This window comes from Peromyscus californicus, unplaced genomic scaffold (genome assembly GCF_007827085.1).
Source record: "Peromyscus californicus insignis strain IS unplaced genomic scaffold, ASM782708v3 Scaffold_15__1_contigs__length_86483966, whole genome shotgun sequence".
In the NCBI taxonomy this organism is placed as follows: Eukaryota; Metazoa; Chordata; class Mammalia; order Rodentia; family Cricetidae; genus Peromyscus; species Peromyscus californicus.
Genome location: NW_026294447.1, coordinates 57,676,658 through 57,702,424, shown reverse-complemented (window position 1 = coordinate 57,702,424; position 25,767 = coordinate 57,676,658). Strand labels below are relative to the sequence as shown.

Here is a 25,767-nt window from a genome sequence, read left to right as displayed (position 1 = left end):
AAGCTCTTTCCCAAGCCTCGGGCCTCCTCACAACACTCCAGTGGGTTTAAAGAGGATGTAAAGAAAGAGTCAGGCATGGTGGTGTACACCTATAACCCTAGCATCGGGAGGCAGGGGCATGAAAATGGCTGCCAAGTTAAGGCCAGCCTAGGCTACACAGTGAGTTCCACATCAGTTGGATTTGGCTAATTTCAAATCAAACAAATCCAAAGGAGAATAATGACAAGGCACCAGTTATCATCTACAGGTGCTGGGACTGTTTCTCTGAGCTTTGGGGCTGGATTTGCTTTCTACAAATGTAACATTTGTGTAGCTACACTATAGAAAACTCCATACATAGTTCAACCCCTACCACACCCTCTGGCTCACCCATGGCAGTCACACATACAAACCCCTTTCTGGTAGCCACCAAGCCATCCTCCATTTTCGAAATGCTGTCTACTGAAGAATGCCACACTAATGGGATCCTCTCCTATGCAACCTTACACACAAGCTTTCTTCACTTAGCGTGTAATACCCGAGTTCACCAAAACTGCTGTGTTTACTAGTAAGCACAGTGGCTTCTTGTGTCTTTTTCATAGTATTTCACCGTATGAATGCAGTTCATAGTATTTATCCATATAGTTGAAGGGCATCTGAATAGCTTACCATTCTTGATAGTTGTAAATAGGGCTGCTGGAAATAGTCACACACAGATTTTTCCTGTCTGGAAAGTAAACATTCAGGATGGCCAGTTAGTTAACTAGAGATTTCACTGACAGTAGCTGGACTGCTCTGGCTCTTTCTAGCAGTGTAGGAAAGCTACCACTGCAGGGCATTCCTGTCTGCTATTCTAATAAGTGCATAATGAGATCTTACTGTAATTTTAATTTGCATTGCCTAGTGATTAATGATTCTGTGTATCTTGTCACATGCCCATTCGCCCTCGGTATATCTCTTTGCTAAAGGGTCCAAAGTCTTTGGCTCACTTCAAAACCCGAGTTGTTTCATTACTGCCAAGTACATGTGTAGTGTGTCAACACGTGTACTTGTGAGCACACACAGGACAATGTCTTCCTCTATCACTCTCCATTTTATTTTTTGAAACAGGATCTCTCATTGAACCTTAAGCTCACTGACTGTCTGGTGAGCTCCCCTCTTCCCTACCAGATCTGTCTGTGTATAATGTATGAGCACTCAGGTGCCCTTTGTCAAGCTAAGTTTTCATCACTGAGTCACCTTCACACCTCCGGTGAACGTCAGTTGACATGCTTTTCTGGATCTGTTTCTGGACTCTATCCAAGTACCCAACCTCCCATAAGAGACCTTATGACACACATGACAAACCTGCTGGTAATATATATGTATCTCATAGCATAAAGCTAAATCAAACCCTGAGGCAGGGAATCATTTCCTCTATGAAACAGGCAACCCATTCTCTTGCCTAGGCTAGATAGCACATGGAGCACCAAGATTAGTTTTGATATCACAACTTAAGAGGGGTTCTGACAACCAGAAATATTCTTAGAGGGTGTTGAGATAGTTGAAACGAAGGCCGAGGAAAGCAGGGCTGTGCAGCCCAGGTGTTGAAAGGTGTGCAATGTGATCACTAGCTCTGGACCTATGGCATGGAGCTCACTGGAAACAAAGTCATCCGTGACCTGAAGGAGTAAAGTTGGATCAGTGGCTAGCATCAGGCACTGTGCTGACACTAGAGTCCAGACATGGATAGGACACTTCCTACTTTCATAAGGCGGAAGCTCCATGGGGGAAATTAATTGGATTCAATGGCGGCAATCAAGACATAGTTAACTGCAGGGTACCTCTGCTTTAGGGAAGAGACTGGATTCAATGACTTACTTTCATTCTGATCGTGCAGTTGCCAAAGGTGGCTCAACAACTCTACTGACTGTCTCTGCCCTTAGAGCCTCACAAATAGACTGCATGTGTCCAAGGTGTCCAACTGTGGCTGCAGACTGAATTTGGAAGCCAGGCTTCAGATGCTTACTTGGTCAAAATTCTTAAGCCAGAACTGTGTTTGCTGAAGAGTGCTGGCACCTCCTTCAGAGATAAACCCTCCTTATTGGGTTTCTGGTCTTTCGGATCACAGTCTCAGGGACCTCTGCAGGAAAAGGAATCTTACATTCCTGAATTTCGACCTTTTCTGATGACAAAATGGGGAGGAAAACTGGACCAAACAGGTTCTGGTAAAGATCTTGCTTCTGTTCTGAGATGTTTTGGGTGATCTACTGCTCTAATTAGGCTGGAAACAAGCCTGGCTTCTGAAATCTGGGATATGGCTGGAAGAAAAAGTTGCCAAGACTACTTAAGATCATGCAGGCCCACACTAGCCTCAGAGGAGTTCAAGAATCCATTGGTTCATTCCATAACTCATCCCATCCATTAACCACAGACACACACTGGGGTAAAAAAGACATCACTGACAGACTTAGCTTTACTTATCTACCTCACGCAGGGCAGAGGTCAGAACTGAAACCCGCTGCTTAGGGATCTCCCATGGGCAATGTGGCCCAGCAGGAAGTCAGCACATTCCCCTCTGACCCCAGTCCTCTGAACATTGTACTCACCTTTAGGTGAGAGATTAATCTCTGTCCTTTCTACCTCGAAGAGCTCTGGCAAGGTTCAAGCGAGGCAGCAGGTATGAGAAGAGTTTTGCAAACTGAGAGGTGTTACTACCTATGTGAGAGACTTCCTTGCTCTGATGCCAACTTGTCAGCATCAGGAATTAATGAAAACCCCAAAACGGAGGGCACATATGTGAGGGATTTCTGCTTAATTTGAAGTGGCAAGATCTACTTCTAATTCAGATTTTTGAGGTAGAAGACAGACCTTTAATCCAGATCTAATCTGGACCACACCTTCTGCTGGAAGCCTATATAAGGACATGGAAGAAGGAAGATTTTGCTCTTTGCCTGCTTGCTGTCATCTTGATAGCATATCCATTTCTTCACTGGCAATAGAGCCTACTTCTTCAGGATTCCAGCATATACTGAAGACCAGCTGAGACATCCAGCCTAGTGGACTGAGCAACTATTGGATTCTTGGACTTCCCATTCACAGGCAGCCATTGTTAGATTAGGTAGATCACAGCCTGTAAGTCATAATAGGTTTTCTGATCCCTGATAAGTTTCTCCACAGTAAGTCAGACCAAGTCCAATTGAAAAAGTAACAAGTATACTGAGCAAAGCAACTCCTGGGCAGGTTCACCCATCTCAGACAACAAGGCCAGAGAAGTCGAGCACCTGAATTAAGGCAGAGAGATTTTATAGATTGTAGGCGAGGGGTGATGATGTGTCCACCACAAGCTGGGTTTGTGCCCAAGGATGGTCAAAAGCTGAGTGCTTAGGTGGGGACTTGAGCGGCTGGCGGCCTCAGGGGAAGAAGTTGCAATATTCACCAAGAATGTGGAACTGGACTTTTTGGTACCTTTCCTTTGTTGGGAGATTCTCTGAGGTTTGGAGAGAGAGAGATGGAAAGAGGGAGGGAGGGAGGGAAGGAGTAATGGGAGCTTTCTGGACTGTGCAGGGGCCCAACAGAGGCTCCAACTGAACAAGTGTTTCTTAAATCCCCTTTTTATATTATATATATATATATATATATATATATATATATATATATATAGAGAGAGAGAGAGAGAGAGAGAGAGAGAGAGAGAGAGAGAGAGAGAGATTGAGATTGATTTGTTCTATAAATTCTTCTACTCTGGAGAACCCTGACTACTACACTTGCCTAACGGACACCTGGGTACCTATTCAATGATGCCTTGCAAGATAAATTCCATGGATATCAAGTTAAGTACGATGTCGTCCAGTCCCTTAGTAAAGGCAATCAGATATAAACTGTGGGGTCAGAACAATGAAGGAGGTGACTGAGAACAGAAGCAGGGTCCTTTCCTCAGTTTGGACAGTGATAAAGATGGCTGCAAAAAGGCACAGCAGGAAAGAATAAGGCCACAGGAGGACTTACAGACCAGGTTCTAGAAAATATATATTCCATTAATATTCAAAATAATTTCATCAAATGGGCTCTCCTTTTATTATTACCTCTACAGTCTATAAAGCATGGCTTTCATCTAGATTGGAGAGAAAGGTGGTTTTCCCTTTAGGAGGTATTTGGCAATGCTAAGACATTTCTGCTTGTTGCAACAGGAGAGGGGACTGCACCTCAGTGAATGAGAAAGAGCAGGGGGGATGAGGGGCTGGGTAGGGGTTTGCCTAAAGCTCCAAGACCCCCTTAAACACACTGCAGCTTAGGACAGAGAGAGTGAGAGAAGAATGGAGGAGGAGAAAAGAGTCAAGGAAAGAAGCAGGAAGCTGCCAGTACATTTCTGAATTAGATGTAACACCTTTAGTATTCTGGTGATGATTTACATTTAAGATAGCCCACTTCACATGCTTTGTTTAATTCCATCACCATCACATGGCAGCAAAGGCAGACAAGCAAAGATCAGTCTTCGGAATTTCTGGAGCCTACCAAAATGAAATGTGATGGTCAGGGTCCCAGCCCTGTGCCAAGAAGGGCAGAACTCCAGGATAAACTCCACAGTACAGAGCCTCCCAGCAGCTCTAAGCAAGTCTGTTCCTTGGGTCCCCCGCAGCTCATGGAAGCAGGCCTGCCAGTCTCTCTGGAAGGGACTCAGGAGATACTGGATAAACCAGAGGCAGGACCAAGCACTAAAGGAGCCATGAACCAAAGTACGACTAGGAGTTGAAGGCTGGGGATAAGGCTGGGGTGGGGACCTGACACCTGTGTTTGCACCAGCACTGGAGTAACTTCAGGCCAGTCACCTGGTCTCAGGGCATCCCTGTCCCTCCTGAGAGAGACACTGTTGTAAAAACAGGAGTCTGTTCTATTTAAAAATGCTCTTTTCCTAAAGCCAATGGTACCGCTTCAAATGTGGCCAACAAAACTGTTACTAGGGAGGAAGCTGGTAGAGCGTAGTTTCCTAGCCTGGTAGAGAGGAAATATACTCACTATATTAAGGAATTAATTTTCTAAAACACTGAAACCTTTTCAAAAAACTGTTCAAATTTGCTTTTTCAAACAAAATTGTTAATTAAATGCAACTTCATAGATTATGCTCTGGGGTGTGCTGGTGTGCTGAGCTGGCTATGGGGAGCCCCAGCCCTTGGCAATGATGTGGCAGCTGGAAACAGGGGCCAACTTAAACTTGTCTGCTCCGTTTGGAAACCTTGCTTTCCTCATCCTGAGGATGAGGGGTCATGCTGAGTAGTCTTAGTGTGGCTTCTGAAGTTGACCTCCCTGCCTCAGTCTTCTGTCTTATTCCTACCTGTGAAGGCTTCAGGAAGCAGTGATTGGGAAAGACTCTCAAACAGTAGAGCATATCACCAATTAGAGATGCTTGCTAGAGAGAAGAGTGCTCAGGTAGCACTCTATTAATAATGCTAACGCTCATCTATATTGATGACGATTTGTTATGTATAGGATTTTCTTTAAAAGCAGTTCTCAGAGGACTCAACAGCTTTGGAAGCAATTGCAGAGACCCCGGCACAGCACACAGCTGTCATCAATACCAAGGTCTATAAGAGGTACATTGTCTCTATCACAAAGCTAGTCACTGAGATCCCTCTCACCTGCTCACTGGCTTACACTGCAATGTGACCCTGCAGTGAGAGGTGGAACCACACTCCATACCACCTCCAGTATCTTAGAAACATTGGGCCACTTGACAGCTATTTCTCTATTCAGAGGACTCAACTTCACGGAATTCCACTTTCGTGTATAATTAGTATGGTCTAGCTAACAAGGAGCCATTGTTCTATTGAGTTTATTGTTTAAAAAAAATGTTATTTCTATCATCTAGGTCTAGAACCCATGGTTTGTATATGTCAGTCAAATCTTTCTATATTAGTAGACATGGAAAGCTGCTGAGCCTTGTTCACTCCTGTAAGCTTTTCTCAAAGCCACTAGCCTTGAGCTTGCCTTTAGACAGCACCGAGACCCAGATTCTCCATTTCCCAGGTACTCAGTGTCCTCAAGGTCTGGGTCTTCACCTGGCCATTAGCTCTCATTACTCAACCTCACTTTCCCTTTTTATTAAATTTTAAAAATTATTTTATTGTTAATTATGTGTATTGTGTGCCACTTGATGGGGATGATGGGAACGAACTCTAGTTCTCTGCAAGAGCAGAAAGCCTTAACTGCTGAACCATCTCCTCAGTCCCCTCCCTTCTTAAAAAAGACTTGAAAAGAAAAAGAGAAAGGAAAAAGAATTTTAGACACATAACAAAATGGAAAAAGAGGCAGATAGTTCCCATGTATTATTGCCCCCACAACAGGCATAGCCCACCCCTTTTATAATGACAGACACATATCACTTTATCTTTGTCCAAACCCACAGACACTTGGGTGTACAGTATCAAGAATAAATAATGGAATTAGGTGAGTAGAAAGTATCCATGTGTGTTCACTGATTATAACAACTGTATATTCCACTGGGGGCTGTTTATAATGGAGGAGGATATGCATATATGGGGTGGGGAGTATGGGAAATATCTACCCCCCTCTCAATACTGTTATGAACTTAAATTTTTTAAAGACTGCATTCTGAGGACCTGTCCCTTCTACCCATTTCTTGACAGCTACTGACTTAGTTTCTGTAGTTTTCCAGAATGGTAAATAGCTGCAATTCTTACGTGCAGCCTTTCAGAGTGGCTTCTTTCACCAAGTGCACATCTGACGTTCTTCTGTGACCATTTGTCTTTGCTCTTAACCCCAACTCCAGGCAACCTTGTCACCTATGCTCCTGCCAAACTGATTTCCCTGGGAACCCTGCAAGCAGGAGAACACATAGGGAACTCACACTGCTCCACAGCACTCAGGTTGTCTGTGAAACCCTTCCTGCCATGCCTTGGTGATGTCCTCCTTCCCTACTCTGGATCCACGACACCCATGGAGAAGTTTCTGTAGTGCACAGCCTGATGTGACATGCTTCAGTAACCCACCAACAAACTGAACAACAAAGGCTTTGAGGCACTGGTAGAGGAAGCTTTCTGGAAGCATGGTGTGAAAAGCCTGGATATTGAAACCAGAGGACTTGGCTGCAGGCCCATGCCCTGTAGGACTCTTGGCAAGCTTCTTCACCTTGCTGTCCTGGGCCTGTCTCCATCACCTGTTCTTATTATTCCATGTGAAAGAGCCAGAAGTCAATGTGATACCACAAAGCAAATGTAAGTGGGAAGGGCTATTTTAACTCATTTAATAGTAGTCAGTTGGGACAGTGACTGCCAATTAAAACATTACTGCTGTATGCTCTTGCTCTACAACCAGAAACATGCCAGGCTAATCACTCACACTAATATTTCCTGTAAACATCTCAAACTTTGACGATGCCTAGGGCACATACCCTCTACACACTGTTTTGCACTGTTACAGAACAGGGGCTTCGGGGCCATAAAATGCAGAGTTAATACAATGTTTCAGCTTAAGAGTGTGATTTTTTTTCAGGGGCCTGGGTTCGTAACCACCATTAATTGTTCAAAGTGACTCCTAACCTCCCAAAGAAGCCCTTCCTATCAGATGAAACAAATTTTTGAGCGTGTGCATGTGTGCACATGTAACACTAGCAAAGAAAAGAAGCCATGAATGTGGGGGACAAGGGGAGTTGAAGGGAGAAATGATATAATTATATTTTAATTAAAATTAAAACATTTGAAAGAAAAGAAATGAGAGAGTGAGCATGTGAACTTGCTGAAGCTCTGCTGCAGCCTTCTTCCCCTGGCCAGAGGAGGGAGCTCACAATGTTCCCATCACTGTAGTGCATGCTGGGACGGCAAGTGTGTGGGGAACCTAACACACAGCAAGGTTTGCCACAGTAACTGGGCATGGTTGCCTGGTACTTCTAAACCCCTTTGTTGTGTGCAACAATGTACTAGGGAATCTCTGTCTTGGTGACTCTCTAGGTCTCAGTTTATCAGGATCAGTCTCAAGTTACAAGTGATCATTAAGCCCTTGAAATGTGGCCACTCTGAATTGAAAAGTGACACAGGTATAAATACATAACACACCTGCAGGAAAGTAATATAACACAGCTTACCAATAATTTTCTTGCTGGTCACATGTCCAAATCATAATATTTTGGGCACAAAGTTTAAACACACTATTACAATTAACTTGATATTCTAATTTTTGTTAGCGATGCTATTAATTATTTCCATTCTACATGTAGCTCCCATCTGTGGCTTCTGTGTTCTAAGGAAGACACTACTCACTAGTTTGTTTCCACCAGTGACTCACCAGTGAATCCCATCTTAGAATGTTTCCTCTGTAAATCAAAGACAAAGCTTTCAAACAGGAGTTCTAAGTTGGCACACACATAAAACAGTTGGCCAAAAATACAAGAGAAAATATACTAACTTCATTTACAGATATCTGCCTCCACTGCAAAACCCATTTGGGGACTACCCAGAACCTAAGCCTAATAGTGTGACATCATGATAAACTCCTGATGAGGACCTCTTCGCAAAGCACCTACTATGTGTCAGCATCTTCACATTTATCATCATTATTTTATTTCTATTAGGAGAAAAGCTGAAGCACAGAGTCGCTCCCACCATTCAGCTAGTTAGTAGAGGACACCAAACCACTGTTTACACCACTGACCTGCCCCCCACAACCTCTGCCCTGTTATGTTATGTTAGACCTGCCCTCTAGTTTACAAAATTTCTCCAGAAACTTTATGCTGTTCATTTTCCAAACTATTCTGTGAAGCAGACAGGACATTCAAACCCTCTGTTTAAAGGAAAGCATCCAACTGCACAGACACTCAGCCTCAAGGCTCCCCCAATGGAAAAGCACAGCCTTGGACCTAGGAGTTAGGAGGGAAGTAAAGGTATCCTCCCCAATCTCCAAATAGAACTTAAAAAAATTTACACGTTCCTGTGGGGAGAGGGTTGGGTCACAAATGCCACAGGGTTCATATGCCATAGTACATGTGTACAGAAGTCAGAGGATAGATAACCTTTGAGAGTCAGTTTTCTCCATTCACTATTTGAATTCCAAGGACTGAACTCAGGTTGTCAGGTTTGGTGGCAAGTGCCTTAATCTGGTGAGCCATCCCACTGGCTCCAGAACGTTCTTCTTTTAATGCTGCTTTTCCCCTAGGCATGGAGTTAAATGGAACACCAGAAGTGAGGTCTTTTCTGTTAACAACAGTCATATATTCCAACTGCAATGTAACTGTTTCTACATATATACTGTGGTATACTGGCTATAAATAAAATGCTACCAAAGCACCACAGATTTATGGTGCTACACTTGATGTATTACTATACCCACTATTTCATCTATTCTTTCACGCCTACGGTATTATTTGCATTGAAAGCCCTTGAGGCTATTTGTGGTCCAAACAAACTGAACACACATGCAGTGAAGTAATGAAGTGCTGAACAAACATGTGAAAGGACCGGGAGCCCACGGAAGAGCTTACGTACTGCCCAGACAAGTCTTCTGAGGAGCAGAGTAGTAAAAGCCATTTCTTGTTCCAAAGCTTAAGAAAAACATGGAGGAAACCATGACATATAGAACCAGCTCTAACACAGAGCAAGGCAAGATGAAAGCAGACTGCTGGAGGCCGCTGTGAACCCACAGGAAGAGGACCCAGGTCTGTGGTGATATTTTATTTGTGCATTAATAAATAAGCTTTCCTGGAGATCAGGGGGGAAAGGCCAGGCAGTTTAAGTAAACAAAGAAGTCAGGCAGCACACACCCTTAATCCCTTAGTAGGCAGGATCTCTGTGTGTTCAAGACCACACTAGGGAACAGAGCCAAGTGTGGTGGCACACGCCTTTAATCCCAGTACCAACCATAGAGACCTGGAGGTCTGTACAGACAGACAGACAGTGACAGAGCTGTGTAGGAAGAGGAAGTGAGGTAGCTGGGCCAGAGAGGGCAGAAAAGCAAGGCATATAAGCCTAGGTAGACAGGAAGTCGCTCTCCTTGGAGCTGGTGAGGTGAGGTTAGCTGGTGGCTTTCCGTATTTCCCTGATCTCTCTAAGGCTTTAACCCAAATTTCTGGCTCTGTGTTTTTTACTTAATAAGACCATTTAGAAATGTGGCTACACAGGTCAGAAGAGGAACCAAACAGCAGATCTGAAGGGGAAAGAAGGGCTCAAAAGAGAAGATGATAATTGAAGTTCACAACAGAGAGAAAGAAAGAGAAGGGGCTGCTAAGATTGTGTAATAAGGCAGCAAAGCACCAGTAACACCTTGTGCAATGAGCTGTTTGCCAAGGTTGTCCTAGGGCCAAGATGCAAAGCAGAAAGGGACAGAAACCACCAAGACCAGCACCAGGGCACTGTCACACAAGCAGAGAGGACAGGCAGTGCAGAGCAGCAGCTCCTTAGCACCCATCACTCAAGGGGCAGGGCCTCACTAGTAAGTTTACTAAGACATTCAGCAGTTATTTTCTTGTCTGTAGTTTATCCATCATTTCAATAAACCTAGCTCCTGTGTCCATATTGTATATTTGATTTAAAGTTCTATTTTTAAGAAAATAATGAAACTCTACCATACTAGAAAAGCTGGAGGATCTGAAACTGGGGAGGTATATGAGGAGCCATGTTTAATTCTTACCTACACGGTTGCCAGTCCCACGGCTAAACTCTGAAAAGCTCTAATGCTCTTCCTAATGTCCTCTTTCCTCTTGAGTATCATGCTTATTTGGTAGCCTGGCTAATGCCTCTATTTTCTTCCCACCGTTTTTCTCTGCAAAAATCAGTTCCATGCCCTGAGGACTTCTGAAGAGTCCATCTGCATTGGGAGAGGTAGAGTCCATTCAAGAGTACCCAGAAGAAATCCTTCAGGAACCAATAACACAGACCTGCCACCTAACAATTTTAATCCTTATGAGATCAAAATGTCTTCTCTTTAAAGCACAACACACCATGGGGGAGGGGGGATACCTAGGACATACAGGGTCCTGAGATGTACCTTAGACCATTATAGACAGCTTCCCAACCAAACTATGGCCTCTGCTAAGAAGGTAAGGGTGTCTGAAGACTTAATGTTATTCTGTTTGAGTTTTAATGTTGTAAGCAGTTTATCATTTTGCATTTTACAAAACTATCTTGGGGATGGTGAGATGGCTCCACCACTAAAGACACTTGCCACCAAGCTTGAAGATCCAAGTTTGATCTTTGGGAATCACACGGTGAAAGGAGAGAACTGACTTCACTACCCTGTCCTCTGTCTGACTTGCACATGAGCCATGGCTTGCTCCCCCCTCCCAAATAAATAAATAAATAGGAGAAAGAAACTAGTTAATTAAAAAGAAAATTGGTTAGGTCTTGTGATGACTAATATTGTCAACTTGGTAGCTCTAGAATCACCTAGAAGACGATCCTCCAGCCATGCCAGGAGATTACCTTGACAAAGTTAACTGTGGTGGGAAGACATTCTGAATGTGGGCAGCACCATTCCGTGGGCTGGGTCCCTAGACTTTGAATAAAACGGAGAAACTAGCTGAGTGGCGGCACTCTCACTCTCTGCTTCCTGACTGATACACAATGTGACCAGTTGCCCTTGGTGCCTGTTGCTATGACTTCCTCACTGGGATGGACTATATCCCAAGATACTATAAGCTGAAATAAACCCTTCCTCCCTTTGTTTGTGATCACAGCATTTGTGGTACTTGGCATTTCAGTGCTCAGAAGCCTGGGGCAGTGGATCTGGAGCTCTAGGCCAGTCTGGGCTCCACAGTGGAGAATGGTATGAAGGTAGCCAAAAAACAAACACAGTGGAAGCAGGGCCAGTCCTGCTCACCAGGTTATGACAGCAATCTTTGGGACGAAGAGCCCTGGCAGCTAAGATTCCATGGTATTAAGAATAAGAGGAGGTGGAGGTCCACCTCACTTGCCAGCTCAGGAATAGGCTTGTGCTCTTTGGCTGCAGGTCAGAGAATCTACAGCCAGACAGAGCTGCGAGTTCTGCCCACATGAGGCAGGAGATAGGTGGCCTCAAACCTGTTGCATTTGTTTTGTCCGGGCTTAGTAATAATGGTAACTTCTTAAGATTTTGGGTTTGTTTTTTTTTTAACCTCTAATCTACTGTGTGGCCAAGGTAGAATTTTGTTTTGTTTTGTTTTGTTTTGTTTTGTTTTAAAAAAAAACAAAACAGAACTGGTTACTGATGCTTCTTCTTGCTGTCATGTCTGTTGCATCTCACCCAGCCAGGATGGAGGCCAAAAGAAGAAGCTACCACCACAGTGGAACCAGAAGAAAGTTCAGGTCCTGGTCTGCTACTAGCCTGCCAACCATGGCCAAGTTCTGGCCCTTCATAGGTTTGTTTTCTCATCTGCCATCAATTTCTAACTTACTGGGCATGATGTTAATTAAATAGTATTTTTTAAAATACAGATCTTGGCTGAGTCAACACAAAGTATATTCTTCTATATCACTAACATCAGACTCTGAATGAAGGAAATACACTCATATACCATGCCTGAAAAAGTGTACACAGTACTTCCCCCACCCACTGGAAGTCCCTCAGGAGACCCTGACAATTCTACTTCAAGGAAGTGAAAATTCAATGCTATTCTCAAAACATAATCTGTAGAGCACTGTTCTTGCTGTTCTGAAGCCCTTCACCCTGCCAGTGCTTCCCAGGAAAACTCCCCTGGGGACCTGACACACATGTTGCCCGTCATTCCAGTCCAGGACTCACGACAAGCTCCTAGAAGCAGCTCATCATTTAGAAGTGAGGGCTGACAGAGGGTGTGGTAAGCACAGAAACAGGTACGGGCAGAGTAGTCCTAGAACATGAAAGAAGGAGACTTACCTCTGCCTGGAGGAACAGGAGGGGAAGGCAGGCCTCAAGCTGAGTGAGGGATACTGCTAGAAAAGTCTTTCTTGGCCTGGGTGACAATTCCTGTAGCTATTTTTTTTTTTTTTTTTTTTTGGTTTTTTCGAGACAGGGTTTCTCTGTGTAGCTTTGCGCCTTTCCTGGAACTCACTTGGTAGCCCAGGCTGGCCTCGAACTCACAGAGATCCGCCTGGCTCTGCCTCCCGAGTGCTGGGATTAAAGGCGTGCGCCACCACCGCCCGGCTTCTGTTCTGTAGCTATTTATACTGTGGCTGCACCTTACAGCCACGGTGTGGGGGCAGCCTCACATCACCACAAGGCAAGCTTCTCTGGACACCACTCTCCCTGGCAGGCAGGCAGGCAGGCAGGCAGGCAGCCTTTCATCTGGATCCTTACATGGTCTCTTCTCTGTTCATGAGTGTTCTGGTGCTCTCCTCTTCTCACAGGGACTCTAGTCATGTTGAACTAAGGCTCCATCCCTACTACAGCAATTAACCTTATCTTCTAATTTTTTTTTAAATGTGCATTGGTGTTTTGCCTACATGGTGTCTGTGTGAGGGTGTCAGATCCCCTAGAACTGGAGGCAGTTGTGAGCTGCCATGTGGGTGCTAGGAATTGAACTCGGGGTCCTCTGAGAGAGCAGCCAGTGCTCTTAACTGCTGAGCCATCTCTCCAGCCCCTAACCTTATCTTCTTAAATACAGTCAGTCCAACTGGGACTCGAGCTCCAACTTGTTAATTTGTGGGAACACAATTTAGTCCATACTAACGCCACAGAGTGTCCGAGTCCTCTGTTAATACTTAGAATGACAACTTTGAAGGTGATTGCCATGGTTACCTCCTCTAGATGTCAGAGTAACCTAACTCCTATTTTGTTTTTCATTTCTCCCAGTTTCACATTACTCCAGATTCTCTACATTTTAAGTAACAAAATCTAACAAGAAAAAATATATGGAATTTCACATAACACTAGGAGGAAAACATTCGTGGCTAAGTCTAGCTTCATTAGGGGTAACTGCCTGGGAAGGCGCCGGGAAAGCTGCTCTGAGAACACACTTTCTCCAGCCGTCAATCTCTCCGGCCATCACAAGGCTGGAAAAAACGGTTCCATGGCTTTCAGTCTTTGGGGAATGGGCCTGGCACCATTTCTAATGGTGTTAGCGTGATTCTCAGTGGGGACTGGTGCATGACAGACCTGTCCTTAATTCATCCCTAAAGTCGGGTTAAAGGTTCAGGGTCCCACAAGCCAGAGGACAAGCCTGGATCACTAAGGAGAGAGGACAGTAGGTCCTTACCTCCCAGTTCCTCCCTTCTAAACCAGCTGCTAGACACACACAGCAGCTGTAGAGAAATAACAACACTATCCTAGCAGACAAACAGATGAGGCAAAAACTTATTTTAGTACCTTTTCAAAAGGTGTCTTTCATACAATACTTTATACATTGGAATAACCTTAAACTCACATCACTGGCCATGTGCAGAAGGACAAAGGGTTTAGTGACCAAGGGTGAAAACACTCCCACACCCCTCCCTGTCAGTAGAAACTGCTCTGGCGTGCAAAGGAGCAGCAGGTTTTTCCATCCTTGGTAGTCCTTCACACAAGCCAGACTTTATCATGGAGACATTTAGAGTGATTACATCAACAGAATGATACACTAGACATTTCTTTAAAAATAGCAAGAAAAAACAAACCAAAAACAGATGGCCACATCTGAGGGAGTGAGCAGAATAAAAAAATAAAGATTTTTTTAAAAAGCCCAATACACTAGTGAATGAAATTTAACATTTTGGAATTATCCAAAGAAACACTTTCTGCCAGGGATGTGTCAGAAAAACAAAAAGCGAACTTACTTAGAAATCCAAAGGGGCGTATAATAAAGTGAAGGAGAAAAACATGATCTCTGATTGAATTCCATTAAACTCCTCAAGCAAAACACAATCTAAAAAGAAATTCAAACTGGGTGTAGTGGTACACACCTTTAATCCCAGTGCTTGGGAGGCAGAGGCAGGTAGATAGATTTCTGTGAGTTCAAGGCCAGCCTGGTCTATATACATAGTAGTTTCATGACAGCCACATCCAGAGCTGCTTAATAGAGAGACCCTGTCAGAAAGGAAAGAAAAAAAGCAAGCAAGAAAGAAAGACAGAGAGAGAGAGAGAGAGAGAGAGAGAGAGAGAGAGAGAGAGAAAGGAAGGAAGGAAGGAAGGAAGGAAGGAAGGAAGGAAGGAAGGAAGGAAGGAAGGAAGGAAGGAAGACAGAAAAAGAAACAGAAAGAAAGAGTGAGAAAGAAAGAAATTTTAAAAAGAGAGAAAAAGAAAAATTAAGAAAGAGAAAGAAAGGAAGGAAGGAATAAATTCAAACAAGAAAGTCTTATTTAAGAATTTTCAGCTCTAACATGCCAGTTAGAGAACCAAGAGAGGTACAAAGCAGAATTCACTGTCTTTCCATTCAACACCTCCACCCACCCAGGGCTAAAACCCAGGGCCTCATTGTTAGGCAAGTGTTCTCCCACTAAACTGTATCCCAAGTCTTCTTCTAAGAGCTTCTTCTAAGTCCTGTCCTAGCTACTATGACAATGTGAGCTTGAGCTTTTCTATTTACAAAGCATTTTTGGATATATAATCTAAATGACGCATACACCCCAGTAAAAGAATAAGTGATTTACCCCAAATTATATAAACTATAACTCTGAACCCATATTCCAATGGGATATTTGATCTTACACACTTTGGATTCCTTCCATTTAGGCATTTTGACTTAAGCATTCTTTCGCTCTCTTAAATATTCTTTAACATTCTATGCCAAGATTCTCCTTTTACTACAGCAGTACTTGAGCGTAAGTTCCAAATTGTTAAGCAAAATGATTGCTTCCGAGGACATATGTGGGAAACTCGGGAAGCAAAATGTCTACCCTCTGTAGCTCTTCTCAGAGTCCTCCTGAGAATGCATACTGTCTCTTTCCAGTGGGCTGGAATTTACAGTTTCTTTCAACATGACCACCAGAACTCTTCCCCCAAAGCCTCCAGAAAGGCCGAGTTACAGCAGCCGAAGCACAGCTCCCAGAATCAAGATGGTCCTGTGTTCACACAGCAGCTCTCTGATGCTGGAGAAGTCGTCTAACCAGGATATGCCTCAGTTCTGACAGCGGCTTCCTCACTAGGTTCTTCTGAGGACAGAAGTGCATGTATTTATGAATACAGAGGAGAGAGCAGATTACACTGACCACTGACAAGGTTCAGTAAGGGTGTGGGGTCCATTAATTCAGCAAAATGTTATGTAAAATGAAGATAATTGTCCTGTCTGACAGATTTTCGGTTTTTTTATAAATTAGAATAGGAGATGACTGTGGAATAATTAAAAAATAGAATTTTTAGAGTTAAAAGGCAGATTCAAATTCTAGCACTGGCAGTAACCCACTGAGAGTCTGAGATGCAATGTAAGTTCTCTGACCTTTAGGTACCTGGGAGGTAAAATGGTCACAATGTACCCAACACTGGAACCCCTGCTTTCTACTCATGGACTACCTGAAAATCAGATGCAATAACTAACTCGTGGAACATGGAGGGCACACCTGCACTGTTACCCTGTTTGAATATAGATGAATCAGAAACTATATTTAAATACATAAGAACTTTCAGCTGAGAGTGGTGTGCATACCTGTAATCCCAGCACTCAGGAGTGGAGGCAGGAGGATCAGGATTTCAAGGCTGGCCTTTGTGGTGATATATTGTGTACCCTAATAAAATTTGCCTGAAGATCAGAGAACAGAACAAGCCACTAGATTAAACATAGATGCCAGGCAGTGGTGGCGCACACCTTTAATCCCAGCACTTGAGATCTCATGCCTTTGCTTGAGAAGTCACATGCCTTCTAGGAAGCACTAGGAAGGAAGTGAAATAGCTGGGCAGAGAAAGGTATGTAAAGTGTGAGGAGACAGGAACTAAAGCCTTTTCAGGCTGAGGAGTCCTAGAGGTAAGAGGTGGCTATGGCTTGTTCCTTTGTCTCTCTGATCTTTCAGCATTTACCCCAACATCTGGCTCCGGTTTTTTTATTATAAGACCATTTAGCAATTCCTGTTACAAGCCTTGGCTACATAGTGAGTTCAAGATCAGTTTGGGCTACTTGGGACCCTATCTCAAAAAGCCAAAATAAACAAGTAAGACTTTTAAAGGCCACATGAAATTTTACAACTCATTTTGTTGATTCATAGAAATGTGAAAAGCTACCACACACTTCCTGCTCTTGTTACTTGGATAAATTCTGCTCAACTACAAACAGATCTTGTTTATTAAGTTCAATAGCTTTATCAAACTCCTCAAAGACTTTCATGTTTAAAAATGAGACATCCAAACGGCAGCACCTGTCCCTTTCCTTTTATTTCCTGAAAATAAATTTTTCATTCTGGTCTGTAACAATGATTCAAATGTGGCAGGAAATTAAAGAAAAAAAATGGGAACACAACAAGTACTGGGAAGCCAAGACTACCCAGCTCTGCTTAAGTGTGCTGGAATGAAAGCATAAGAAGTGTGGTCCTCTCTTCTGGTCACCCTCTGCCTAGTTAAGAAACATTAACTAGTAGATTACGGGTTAGATCTCTTAAGTGTTCTATAGGAATTCAGAAAAGAAGAGAAACACGTGGGGTAGAGGCTGGAAAAGCATCCGAGGAAGAAGCATACACAGACCTGGGCTTCAGAGGATGTCTAAATAGGAAAACAAGGGTTTAGACAGGGAGCAAAGAAGCACGCACAGACCCACAGCTAAAGCAGGTCTCCTACCCCCAACCTCCAAGGTGGGCCTGCCTATGTAGCCCAGTAGCCCAGGCTAGCTTGTTATCCTACCCAGCTCCCCAGTGCTGGAACTCTAGAGGGACACCAGCAAGCCTGCTGATCAAGCAGTTCTCTGGAGCACAGAAGCTAAACTTCTGCAAGAGGAAGGACAGAAAGACCACTAAGGGCTTTATGTACAGAAAATGAGAAGCTCTACCAGCAATGAACAGAGTTCTGCATTATATCTTGGGAAGGACTGTCCCCAAAGCAGAAGGACCCATTCACCCCATTCTCGCCTGTCTTTGAAGGAAGCTGCCTTTAACTTTTCAGTCATAGGTAAAGATGACTTGACCCACACATTGTTCACACCAGGAATCTGATCCTCACAGATGTCCCAGCCCAGAAGCTTGGTACAGTTGACAAGAACTTAACCCACTGCAGCCATTGTGCTCACATTTGAAGACAATGGGGAACAAAATGTAAAGGTACTGTGTGGTGGTATTGTGTTTCCCAAAATATTGTGTACCCTAATAAACCTATCTGGGGTCAGAGAACAGAAAAGCCACTAGATACTTAGGATAGGTAGTGGTAGCACATGCCTTTAATCAATTAGTATTACTTTCAGTAAATGTAGACTTATTAATGTATTTAGTGTACTCTAAATTCCAGGCACCTTGGTAGATGCTTTCTATGAGAAGTTTCATTTAAGCACAGTAACTTTTTTTTTTCGTTTTGTTTTGTCCACCCCCCCCTCCACCCCCCCCCCCAGACAGGGTTTCTCTGTGGTGTTTTGGTGCCTATCCTGGATCTCGCTTTGTAGGCCAGGCTGGCCTCGAACTCACAGAGATCCTCCTGGCTCTGCCTCCCGAGAAGCACAGTAACTCTTGCAGTAGGTAACAACCACATTTAAAGACAGGGAAATTAAAGCACAGAGAACTTACATCACTTCCTTGGGATAAAGGGTGCCCTCTGCAGGACACAGAGAAATCGCCACAGACATGGTCACATCTTGGCCAAAGCCTGAGGGAGAGCACACATTGCACCCAGCTCCTTTCTCTGCTTCCCACAGTAAGCTCCTACACTTTACCAACAGTCCTCAGAATTCCCACCCACCAACCCCACAACTCATGCTACTGGTACAGGGGTTCACTCCAGGAGACATCTCCTCCTCCAGGGCTGACATTCTTCTTCAGCTCAGATTTCCAAGGTGCTATTCCCACCCTTGGCTTCCTTATTCCAAGCTTTTGGCATGTGTTCAGCAGCTCTTGAGGACAGTAAGTTCTGGAAGACAGGTTCACATATGCCATTTTCAACTATGGCTTCTTTTTTTAAAAAATCATTTTTTTATTTATTATGTACACAGCGTTCTGCCTGTATGTATGTCTGCACACCAGAAGAGGGCACTAGATCTCATTATAGATGGTTGTGAGCTATCATGTGGTTGCTGGGAATTGAACTCAGGACCTCTGGAAGAGTAGCCAGTGCTTTAACCTCTGAGCCATCTCTCTAACCCCTAACTATGGCTTCTATTTGGTTGCTTTTCAGGAAATGTCAGGTGAATGGTCATTCTAAAAGCACAAAAACCTATCTTCTCACCTCCAAAAGCTACTCCCAGAGTTTATAGAGCCTATGTATTGGGATCAACTTCTACACTCTCCTAAGTCTGCCAAGGGCCACATGGCTCCACAGTGGTGTTCTAGAATGTGCTGGGACCCAGGTCACATCCCACATTTCTTCAGGTAATGGGTTTTGTTCTGTCCACTCAGTTTATTTTGTTTTTGACTACACCTTAAGCAAAAAGTGGGCCAATACCAGGGTTGTTTTAAGTAGCATCTGAACCAGCTAAGCACCGATTAAGCTCATGGATCCCCAAACACAGAATGTAAGCATAGCAATGCTTCATCACACACACAAGTCCTTCTACACATGACCCCCAAAGCCTGTTTTAATAAGACAGGTAGCAAAGTGAGAATTACTTCTCACAGCCACAACATCTGTTTCTCCTGAAATGACTGGAGTCAGTCTCTGGTTGCAGACCCACAGGACTGCCTCTGGTTGAGCAGACTCTCCAGTGACTGCAATGTGGAGGCAGACTGGTGTGTTCTGCTCTGCCATTCTGGCAGCTAACTTGTTTGTTTTGCTTGTGGCTTGTCAGACACTAACAAAACTGTGGCATCAGTGAAGATCATCTGTGTTTCTTGTTCCCATTCCCTTCCCCACTCTTAACTAGCCATTCTGTGCTGATTTCTTCCAACTCGGGGCTCCTACTGTCACCTCTAAAGACTCGCATGGTTGTGAATTGGAAAAGGCTCTAGGAAATCAAAGAGTAAGCCTCACAGGAACTGTGGCTTGATTCAAATTCTGACAGCAGATATGTAATATCTCCAGAGGAATGGTGGTTGACAAGTGTTGAGATAACGCCTTGACTTGAAGCACTCAAGTTTCTGTACAGCCAACTCTACAAAAATCAATCATGGCACAATCACTCTGCCCCAGTCACTGTGCAGAGCTTGGGCATAAAAGCTGTGGGAAGCAGGAAGAGTCAGTCACTCTATCCTAGGGGATCCTCTGTTCTTCCTCTCTCCTGTCCCTTCCTACAACTATGGAGCATGTGACAGGCACCATGACAGATCCTGGGATCCCAGACGAGTCTCTGATGATTGTGTTGACTGCTAAGACACAGGTGGATTCACAAGATGTCACTGCAGACCCACAAAATATAAAACTGACCAGATATCCCTCTAACTGCTGGTGACTTCATGAAATTACCAAACCTTTCTCAAATTCTATTCTCATTTCCTTCATTCATTTAAAACACTTACTAGAACTTATTACATAAAAAGCACTAGGGAGCCAGGTGGTGGTGGTGCACGCCTTTAATCCTAGCACTTGGGAGGCAGAGGCAAGTGGATCTCTGTGAGTTCAAGGCCAGCCTAGTCAACAGTAAATTCCAGGACAGCCAGGGCTACAAAGAGAAACCCTGTCTCGAAAAACCAAAACCAAACCAAAACAACAAAAGGCACTAGGGAAACAGCAGTGGACAAATGGCTGACATATAAAATCAATCAATATCTAGAATATATAGATGGTGTTACAGGATAATAAAGCAAACAAAGGAGAAAGAAGGGGAGGCTAAAACAGAAGCTTTTAAAAGAGACTCCAGGCAACACTTGAGTGTAGGTCTAGAGAGAAGATGGAGTGCAGGCAGCATCCTCAGGAAGAGAGGGGCAATGTAAATACCACAAGGCTGGTATGGCTGGTGTGGCTGGAGTGCCAAAGGCCAGGAGTGCTGTTGGAGGTGAAATCTGGGCACTGTCAAGCCTGGCTGACCAAAACATGCAAGGCATCATGGTAGTCTGGGCTCTCCCACTCAGGGAGGTTAGAGCACAAGAGTGACATGACTTGAGTTTAAACTCCAAAAGGAAAACTGGGCAAGACTACAGGAGCAAGGCAGAAGGCCTGAACAACAAGGCTGCAATGGAGACTCAAGGAAGACGTGGGGCAGTCTAGACTAGCAATGGGAGAGCTGGCAGGATGACATGGAAGAATAAGGAAAAGGAGTGGGCACTGGCTGGAGTGTGGGTGACTCTAGAAAGAATGGGTTTGAGAAAGAGCAGAAGAGTTGTGACCAGTGCTAAATGTGAAGTACTTATCAGGTTTCCTGCACTGATGTCAAGCAAACAGATAGAGTGATGGGTCCAGACTTTGGAGGCAAGGTCTGGTCATACTCTTGTCTTCAATGATAAGATCCTATATGGACTGAGGTTACCATGTAAACCTGACTGGCAGCATCTGTTGAGTTTCTTTCCCTTTCCTTTCCCTACCCAGCTTGCTTCTCCCTTAACCTTATCTGAGATGTAATCCCTCATAACTGTGCTGCCAACCACTGAAGTACTGGTCCACTGACCACATGACAGCAATCCTGAAAGTGGGAGGGACCAGGCTCTGGCTCTAGACACTTGCATGAGTGCTTCAGTCTTACAAACTTCATGTCTTCTCTGATACTATTCATTTTAACCTGTGTCAACATTCCAGTAAGAGGGCAAGGAAAAACTATAACGTTCCCCAAGACCAGATATAAGTTAGAATTAATAAAGAAGTCAGTTGGAGTTTGAACCTCAACCATTCTATGAAACAGAACCAAAACAGACTCAAAATAGTGACTTCCACGTGACTGATTCATTCCAACAGGATTTTAGATCTTGGAATTGTGTATAGGATCACTTCTGGAAATAAATCAGAATCATCAAGTACTAAGGATTCTGAGAAAGAGAGGTCTGTGAAGCTTGTGGAAATTCTCCTGTACCCAGCTCCCATCATCTGTAGGAACACTGGGATTACAGATGTGTGCTACCACACCTGGGTTCCCATGGGTTCTGGGGATTCAACCCCAGGTCCTTAAGTGTTCAGCAAGCACTTAACTGGCTAAGCTATCTCTTTAGGTCTCTAATACTGGTTGTTGTTGTTTTGTTTTTTTTTTTTTTAAGGCAAAACCACTCCAGTATCATAGAAAAGCAAAATTAAAAGGGCCAAACACAAATGACCTATACTTACCACAACAGCAAGCTACAGTGTTTGCCGAGTGTTATAGTTCCATGATGGGCACAATTCTATAACCATTGGGAAATGCCAGCCACCTCTCCAGCTTTTAGGATCTTGTAACTCTACATGAAGGGTGCAATCAGCAGTAAATTCCCTACGTGCTTCTGCATGTGGGGTGTTCTGCTGAGACACTTCTTAGCACTGTCGGGTTAGCAACCAGCTGTCCTGCATGATCTTCTGGTCTAGCACACACCACAGCATAGATCTCAGGAGGGCACCAAGTTAACCACCTGGCTTGCTTGCTCTTTATTCCTCTCAGAATCCTGGTTGAATAAACTGTGTTGATTGCTTAGTACAGCCCTACTGTATGTCAAGCGGTGTTAAGCACCAAGGAAAGAATGCTGAAGACAGACAGGATTCACCAAAGCACTCAAGGAACTCACAGTTCAGTAAGGAGTGGTGGTATGCAAACGTTTTGTATAAAAATTAGATTCCTTCTTGGAGATGAATGTGGCCATTGTGCCCTCAGTGTTGGGGTGTGTATGGAGAAATGTGTCCATACAGGAAACCTAAAAGCACATGCAGACAATCTGATGGAGCTGCCCCAATGTTCTTTTGTCCCTTGGTCTTCTGTAGAAAGGGCTAGTATAATTTATAGTTTACATGATCCCATCTCATGCTGACAGCAGTAGAGATTTTTCTGGCAAGAATGGCCATCCCCATTTTCCAGATAAGAAAATTGACACTAAGAAAGATCTAGACACTTGCTATGGCCATGGAGGTAATATGTGGCAGTGACAGGATTATAAACCACTGTTCGTCAAGACCTCTACAGAAGGAGGAGCTGTGTGTCAAACTGAGCTGGCCATAGCAGAGCCTCACAAGCACACCTGGCTGATCTACCCACCTGTATAGCAGGTTATCTAAGGATCAACCAAACTCACACCAAAGATATGGGAAGCTGAGCGTGGTGGCACAAGGCTACAATCCAAGAACTTGGGAGACGCGGAAGGAACATCAAAATTCAAGGTCATCTTGGCTACATGGCAAGTTTGAGGTCAACCTGGACTCAACATGAGACCCTGCCTCAAAAAACAAACAAAAAGGAGGAAAGAAAGAAAGAGGAAAGAGAAAAAGAAAGAGGAGAAAAATATGGGAGAGTCTGCATCTGTACAGGCTGGTTTCTTGGCATTATTCTTTGGACAACACAGTATAGCAACTTATACACCATTTACATGTATTTGGCCCCATAAGACACCTAAAGGTGATTTACAGCATTCAGGGGGATAACAAAAGTGTCATGCACACATTCCTCCATTTCCTGTATGGCGTCCTGAGGGAAGTTCTGGAACCATCAAGCCGTAGATGCCAAATAAGGGCTGAACTTGAACTGCTTCTCTGCTCCTGATGTCTTCTGTGCAGATTCCCATCTCTGCCTTTTCCTCGACCTTCTCATCTCTGTGATAGTCAAATCTGTCTGCTCTCCCTAATTCAATGGATCTAAAAGTCTGGTCCCTAAACCTGTAGTACCAAAATCACCTGGGAACTCATTAGAAATGCTGATTCTCAAGTTCTATAAGAATTTTTTATTTACAATGTCACAGAATTCCCAATAAGCTCTCTAGGATTCTGTGGGATTCTAAAATCTTAAGAAGCACCCTGAATTACTAAACTGTCACACTCCTCTCTAGTCCCAAGGACATCCCACCACCATCACCAGGTTCTCAGGTACATAAGCTCCTGAACTAAAGAACGTCATCTGTCTATACGATACTAAAGTAGTGTGCAGTTGTATCTAGCAAGATTCTTTAAGGCCAATTTGGGCAGAATCCTGAAGAAGGAAATAACAAACTCCCATTTCTAGTCTACTTTCCATAATGCCATCTTCTCAATTAACTTAACTTCCTTCCACCAAGTCTTTTTTGGCTTTTGGGTCAGAGTCTATCACAGTGACAACACTTTTTGCTGCTCTATATCCTTCCTCCTGAACCACAAATCAAAATGGGACTCTAAAAACTCTGCTCAAAGAGGCATTAAAGGCTGACTCCATCCAGAGAAAAATGCTATCAACTAAATCTGAGCTTCATGAAGTACACCTATCTTAGTTACTTTTCTATTGCTGTGATAAGATACTATGACCAAGGCAATTAAAGTAGAAAAAGTTTACTAAGGGCTTTCAGTTGCAGAGGTAAATCCATGACCATCATGGTGGGAAGCATGACAGCAGGCAAGCATGACAGTGGAGCAGTAGCTGAGAACTTACATCTTGAGACACAGCAAAGAGGCAGAGAGAAAGAGACAGAGAGAGAGATAAAGACAGAGCTAGTAGAATGCTTAAGCTAAGAGAACGGCATGAGCTTTTGAAACTTTAAAACCCACCCCCAGTGGCACACCTCTTCCAACAAGGCTACACTTCTTAATGTAGAACCAACTGGGAACCATGCATCCAAACATATGAACCTTCAGGGGCCATTCTCATTCAAACCATCACAGCAGCTTTCTATAATTTATAGAACTTCTATAACTTTTAAAAATGTTAGGGGTTGGGGATTTAGCTCAGTGGTAGAGTGCTTGCCTAGCAAGCACAAGGCCCTGGGTTCGGTCCTCAGCTCCCAAAAAAAAAAAAAAAAAGTTATTGCATTTATTTATATGTGTGTGCATGTGTGTGGAGGTCAAAAGACAACTTGTAGGAGTCAGTTCTCTCCTTCCACCATGTGGGTCGCAGGGTTCAAACTCGGGTTCTCAGTCTTAGCTGCAAGCACCTTTATATGCTGACTCATCTTACTAGACCAGAACTTAAGTGACTCTTACAGATATGCAAGACTAATCTTGAAACCAAGACTAGAACCCAGGATTCCTGATTCATTCCTAAGTGTGCACCTACTACATCACCAGACACTAAATAAATAGTTCCCTAATGGAGCTATTCTAAAGCACTGAGTGTGATCACCCTGAAAGGGTATAGGCCTCATGTCATCAGGGCATGTTGTCACATGGAAAGACTTTCCTTACCACAAGTCCGCTCCATTCAGAATAATGCAGGCACATGCTCTGAAACAAAGGATAACTTCCAGAACCCAAAGTATCAAGTTTAGAGAGAAGGGTGGAGACACTCTTTGCAGCTTACTTTTCTCTGTGGAAATCTAATGATCCTCCATCTACTCTCTTGGTTGGCTGGTTCTTCTCTTACAGGTTCAATGTCTATTGCAGTAACATTTAGAAGGAACAAAAAAGGCCTGTCAAGGCTTTACCTTGCCACACAATCACCCTCTCTGACAGTCAACGTGGTATTTATGCCTAGTTCTAAGACCCAGGAATTCCATTGGAAAAAAGGAGGAGCTGTGAGACACAGACACATGCATACACAGTTGTCCATAGAAATGGGCACCGAATGATCTGACTGTCCTCCTTCTGCCTCCTTTATTCTCATCCGTGGACACTGTCTCTGCTGCACGTCCCTTCCTACATTCAGACTCTGGGATAGCTTCCCTGGGAAGAGATGAAGGAGCAGAAGGAAGAAGTCACAAAGGATCTAATCTGGAACATTAATGATGACAAGAGCAGAAGAGCCCCGGAAAGAAGCACCCTGTTAACAAACGTTGTCAAGGCATATCCCTGGAAGCAGCCTAGCCGCGGCGTTAA

At 43.8% G+C, this 25,767-nt stretch overlaps 1 protein-coding gene across 4 annotated transcripts in view; it reads right to left on the bottom strand.

The window, feature by feature from the left end:
• Evl (Enah/Vasp-like) overlaps window positions 1–25,767 on the bottom strand; it is a 149,028-nt gene that overhangs the window by 78,002 nt on the left and 45,259 nt on the right. Inside the window, exon 2 of one of the 4 annotated variants that reach the window (XM_052738947.1) lies at window positions 649–706. The exons of the other annotated variants lie outside the window; for them this stretch is intronic. The gene's annotated coding sequence lies outside the window, so the exon portion shown is untranslated. The remainder of the gene's footprint in view (window positions 1–648; window positions 707–25,767) is intronic. 4 annotated transcript variants of the gene reach the window in all.